Source organism: Armigeres subalbatus, chromosome 2, assembly GCF_024139115.2.
Source record: "Armigeres subalbatus isolate Guangzhou_Male chromosome 2, GZ_Asu_2, whole genome shotgun sequence".
Classification (NCBI taxonomy): Eukaryota; Metazoa; Arthropoda; class Insecta; order Diptera; family Culicidae; genus Armigeres; species Armigeres subalbatus.
In genome coordinates this window covers 432,949,277-432,954,979 of record NC_085140.1, presented here as the reverse complement: position 1 = coordinate 432,954,979, position 5,703 = coordinate 432,949,277, and the positions used below count along the sequence as shown (strand labels likewise).

Sequence of the window (5,703 nt, the reverse complement as noted above, 5' to 3'; positions counted from 1 at the left end):
TTCTTAGCTAAAAGGATGAAAAGGTCATAATTTGTGCTCACACTTTAAGTTTATTTCGCTGGAACTCAGACAGCATTTGAATTTCATTAAAAGCATTAATTACAGCTTCACAATTAATAGCAGCTTCACAATTAATTTTCTACTTTTTTCATTGCTACTAATGACATTGATAGAAAATATTTTACGTCTCATAGAAATTGCAATCAATCAGGAGAAAAAAGCTGATGCTGAAATCACAGTAAACTATTAGATTGCTGGACATACTTCAGCAATTCATTTTGCTGTAAAGGCTCCGTCAGACGTTGCAAGCAAATCACTCGTGCGAGCTAATGATTTCTGAGAGCACTCGCAATTGCACCCGCATACAGTCGCGATTCGCTGGTTGAGCCACGACCTCTGCCCAACTAACGAATTCGTTTTTGTAGTTGGGTCAACTGACAGCCATTTGAACACGTGTATTTCGACTTGAACATCACAAATAATGTCCAGTGACGCCCAATCCCGTTTTCCGTGTTTACATTGAATTTTAACGTTCTGTTGCTTTTTAGTTGGGCCATGGCCCAACCAGCGGAGGCCCAACTAAAAAGTGACCGAAGTATTAAGATCCCAACCAGCGAATCCCGACTGTAGTAAAAAACAGTTTGCTGTTGGGTCGCAAATGTATACTGGATTTATGACATACCCTCACCGTTTATGTAAATGTTGCTATGCAGTGGTACGTTAAAGATTCTCCACTTCTGGACAATGCGTAACACTGCCTAAACTTTATGCTTCACAGTCAATGTATTCCATACTGTCATTATAATGTTGCCTATGTTTTGTTTAATTGACATTTTAATTCTAAAACTATAATACATCGTACCAGCATATTTTCATAAGTAGTGACACCACAGGATACAATCCAAGCGAAGTTATGCATCGTTCTTTATTGCTGACATACCAAAAACTCAAACACAAATACATAAAATAATATGTTGTTGCATTTTAAAACTAATTTATCTGTAATGGTTATACATCATTGGTGTGCGTGAAGACGGCTTGAGATCTATCTTTCAGTTTTTTTTCCGTCGATTGATCGACCATTACTGTTTTTCTGCGATTCTTGAGCATCGTTGAGGTAGTTTTATTTATTATATTTTAGTTAGAAAAATAAGTATTTATCATATTTTCAGGATTTACTGGATGGACCGGATAACGGATGGACCATACGTCGCCCATGAAACCATCGACCATCAAAGCTTCTGTGTAAAACAGGTAGGTAAATGCAGTTTGTTTTACTATGTGCGATAAAGCTTTGAGCGGCATTATTATCGTTTTTGTTTTCTGTAGGACTGCGAAATGCCGGAACAATGATTCGGAACCTGTTTGCTGTACGAATTTAGACCCCATTCCATACATGAGTCCTTCGTAGCAATATAGGTGAGTATTTTGATCCATTTAAAATGTAACCAACAATTGAACTCCGCATATTATTGCAGACTTTGGAGCTGATAGCAAAATGCGAACTTCCCAACACAGACCGAACCAGACATCGTAATTGAATAATGGCTAAAGAAGTGCAAATATAAATTTAAAATGCAAAAATAAACTTTAACTTTGTTTTATTTAAATTCAGATATTTTCCTTTTTTATAAGATTTTAAATTGAGGAGTCTTGAGTGGATACCAGCAGATTTTTATCATATATCATTCAAATATACCTCAATTATATTTCAAATAGTGTTGGCTCTCAAACCCAAAATATATCCCAACCTTTACCGAAAAATTTGTTCGAGAAAAAGAGCCATTTTTTATGGTAACCTAACTTAACAACCCATTCCACATATTGTTACTTGCCCTAAAACTGTTTGACATACGGTCAAAACAGTTCACCAGACGGTTGTTTTATTGTTATGAATGAGTCTTTGTCAAAAGGTTCAATAAAAGTTGTTTACTGTTATCAACAATAAAACAAAAGTTCCACCTGTCATAAGACGAGTTTATACAATCCCATTGAATTACACCACTTAATTGTATCTTGACAGATACGTATTTCGACCTCAACAGTAAGGCCGTCTTCAGTGTCTCGTACTTGACTCGACTTGAAGTTCCATTTATGATTTGGGTTTATGCGGGCAGTCACACGTAGCAGTTTTTTTACTTTTAGCAAATGCCAGATTTACTCTCATGCAAATATCAACAAAAACGAAAAACTTGTTTTTTAGCTACAGGATCTAATTTCATTCCTATTTTTGCAGTGCAACACTGCGACCTGAAAACATTTTCACTTTTGCGAGCGAAAAATTTGCTACACTCAGAAATATATTTAAAGTAAATAGGTTAAAAGTCATACTAAATGGCTATTCGCCTGGTTGACCCCATACTCGTATTTGATTCAACAATACCGGGATAGTATAACTTTGAAAAAATCGTGAATTAGTATAAATAGCATTTATTGTTATTAAGATTATCCTGGCGTATAATTTTGGATCCAAAATTTGTAGGTTATGTTGTTGTTCTTAATTCACTTAAAAAATGATTTAAATAATAATCAAAGCAAAAAAAAATATATTTATCTTTTTTTTTTTTTTTTTTTTTTAACTAATTTTATTTGCTAATTATCTAATACATGCATTTATCTCTTAGACTAGGTGTTCCGTGTTTTCTTAACACTATCATCCTTATTTGCTATGTTACGCTTTTAGATATTATTAATACATTTCAATTGCCTCTGGCAGTTACGATATTTCCTCTGGTTGAATTAAACCATGTAGGAATTACAATGTTTTCTACTTAAACTAAACTTAACCTAATTTATACACGTAAAAAAATAACCTTATATGTTTTGGCAAAAAACCATTCGAAAATACTTATACTCTTTATTATGCCACCTAATGAATGATCCCATACCAAAAAGCTAATAACATTCATAAGTTAATGAAAAGTATAAGTTTCGGAATGTATGTGACTAATACGATGTATAAGTTTTTTCTTATACATATCATTAAGCGTCTGCTTTGGCAAAAAGGTATTAGAAATATTAATAATAAATAACATTAATTTTTTTTACGTGTACTAAGGGTACAAGGAGCTAATCGTTGCAATAGAAGATTGCAACGATTTTTGTCTAAAATTGGAAATTATTTTGTTGGACATTTGTTGCAATGTCTCAATATTAGAAATTCTATGAAGTTCATTGGTACTATACCACGGAGGTAACTTCAGAATCATTTTCAAAATTTTATTTTGAATCCTCTGAAGTGCCTTCTTTCTGGTATTGCAGCAACTAGTCCATATTGGCACAGCATACAACATGGCTGGTCTAAAAATTTGTTTGTAAATCAAAAGTTTGTTCTTAAGACAAAGTTTTGATTTTCTGTTTATAAGTGGCACTTAATATATTTGTTACATTTGGCTTGAAGGCCTTCAATGTGATTTTTAAAAGTTAATTTTTGATCTAGCAGAAGTCCTAAATATTTAGCTTCGCTAGACCAATTAATTGGAACCCCATTCATAGTGACAATATGTCTGCTAGAAGGTTTCAAATAAGAAGCTCTCGGCTTATGTGGGAAAATTATAAGCTGAGTTTTGGAAGCATTCGGGGAAATTTTCCATTCTTGCAAGTAAGTGGAGAAAATATTCAAACTTTTTTGCAATCTACTACAATGACACGAAGGCTTCGCCCTTTGGCTGAGAGACCTGTGTCATCTGCAAACAAAGATTTTTGACACCCTGGTGGTAAATCAGGTAAGTCAGAAGTAAAATGTTATACAATATGGGCCCCAGTATGCTGCCTTGAGGAACACAAGCTCTAACAGGTAATCTATCAGATTTAGAATTCTGATAGTTTACCTGCAGTGAGCGATCTGATAAATAATTTTGGATCAGTTTAATAATGTACAGAGGAAAATTAAAATTCATCAATTTTACAATCAAACCTTCATGCCAAACACTATCAAATGCTTTCTCTATATCAAGAAGAGCAACTCCAGTCGAATATCCTTCAGATTTGTTGAGCCGAATTAAGTTCGTAACTCTTAATAACTGATGAGTGGTTGAATGCCCATGGCGAAAACCAAATTGCTCATCAGCAAAAATAGAATTGTCATTAATATGAACCATCATTCTATTTAAAATAATCTTTTCAAACAGTTTGCTTATTGAAGAAAGCAAACTGATTGAGCGATAACTAGAAGCCTCAGCTGGATTTTGTCCGGCTTCAAAATTGGAACAACTTTGGCGTTTTTCCATTTATCTGGGAAGTATGCCAATTGAAAACATTTGTTAAATAAATTAACCAAAAAGGATAAAGAGCTCTCAGGAAGTTTTTTGATAAGTATGTAGAAAATACCATCATCACCCGGGGCTTTCATATTTTTAAATTTTCTAGTAATAGATCTCACTTCATCCAAATTAGTTCCCAACGAAGGGTCAAAAACATTATCTTGGTTGAGAATGTCTTCGAAGCTTCGTGTAACCTGATCCTCAATTGGACTAGTGAGACCTAGACTAAAATTATGGGCACTCTCGAACTGCTGAGCAAGTTTTTGAGCCTTTTCGCCATTTGTTAATAAAATTTTATTTCCTCTTTAAGCGCTGGAATTGGCTTTTGAGGTTTTTAAGAATTTTCGTTAATTTCCAAAAGGGTTTCGAACTGGGATCCAACTTCGAGACATTATTCTCAAAGTTGGTATTTCTCAGAATAGCGAAACGTTTTTTAATTTCATTTTGCAAATCTCGCCAAATAACTTTTAAAGTAGGATCGCGAGTTCTTTGGTATTGCCTTCGCCTCACATTTTTAAGACGGATCAGTAGCTGAAGATCGTCGTCAATAATAATGGAGTTGAATTTAATTTCACATTTAGGAATTGCAATGCCTCTGGCTTCGACAATTAAATTTGTCAAAGATACGAGAGCATTATCAATATCACTTTTGGTATCGAGAGGAATATCAACATCAAAATTCCTATCGATATACGTTTTATATAAATCCCAATCAGCTCTATGATAATTAAAAGTAGAGCTGATTCGATTATAAATGGCTTCTTGTGAGATTTCAAATGTCACAGGAAGGTGATCAGAGTCAAAGTCAGCATGAGTTACCAATTGGCCACACAGCTGACTTGAATCCGTTAAAACTAAATCAATTGTAGAAGGATTTCGACTGGAAGAAAAACAAGTTGGTCCATTGGGATATTGAATAGTATAATATCCCGCAGAACAATCTTCAAATAAAATTTTACCATTGGAATTGCTTTGAGCATTATTCCATGAACGGTGTTTGGCATTGAAGTCACCAATTACGAAGAATTTAGATTTGTTGCGAGTCAGAATTTGAAGATCAGCTTTCAACAAATTCTTTTGCTGCCCATTGCATTGAAAAGGCAAGTAAGCTGCAATGAAGGAAAATTTTCCAAAATTTGTTTCAACAGAAACTCCCAAGGTTTCAAAAACTTTGGTTTTGAATGAAGAAAATAATTTATGTTTGATACGTCTATTGATGACAATGGCGACCCCACCACAGGCGCTGTCAAGACGATCATTTCTGTAGATAAAATAATTTGGATCTCTTTTAATGGAGAGTCCTGGTTTTAAATAGGTTTCTGTTATAATGGCAATATGCACATTATGAACTGTTAGGAAGTTGAATAATTCATCTTCCTTACCCTTTAGAGAGCGGGCATTCCAATTTAGAACTTTCACACAATTATTTGGATCCATTGAA

General features: G+C 34.1%; 1 long non-coding RNA gene across 1 annotated transcript; it reads left to right on the top strand.

The window, feature by feature from the left end:
* Positions 1-638: 638 nt before the first annotated feature.
* LOC134217974 (uncharacterized) lies at positions 639-1,588 on the top strand. Its single transcript, XR_009981205.1, has 4 exons — positions 639-1,117; positions 1,173-1,254; positions 1,330-1,419; positions 1,479-1,588. It is a non-coding gene; the product is annotated as an uncharacterized LOC134217974 (long non-coding RNA).
* The last annotated feature ends 4,115 nt before the right edge of the window (positions 1,589-5,703 follow it).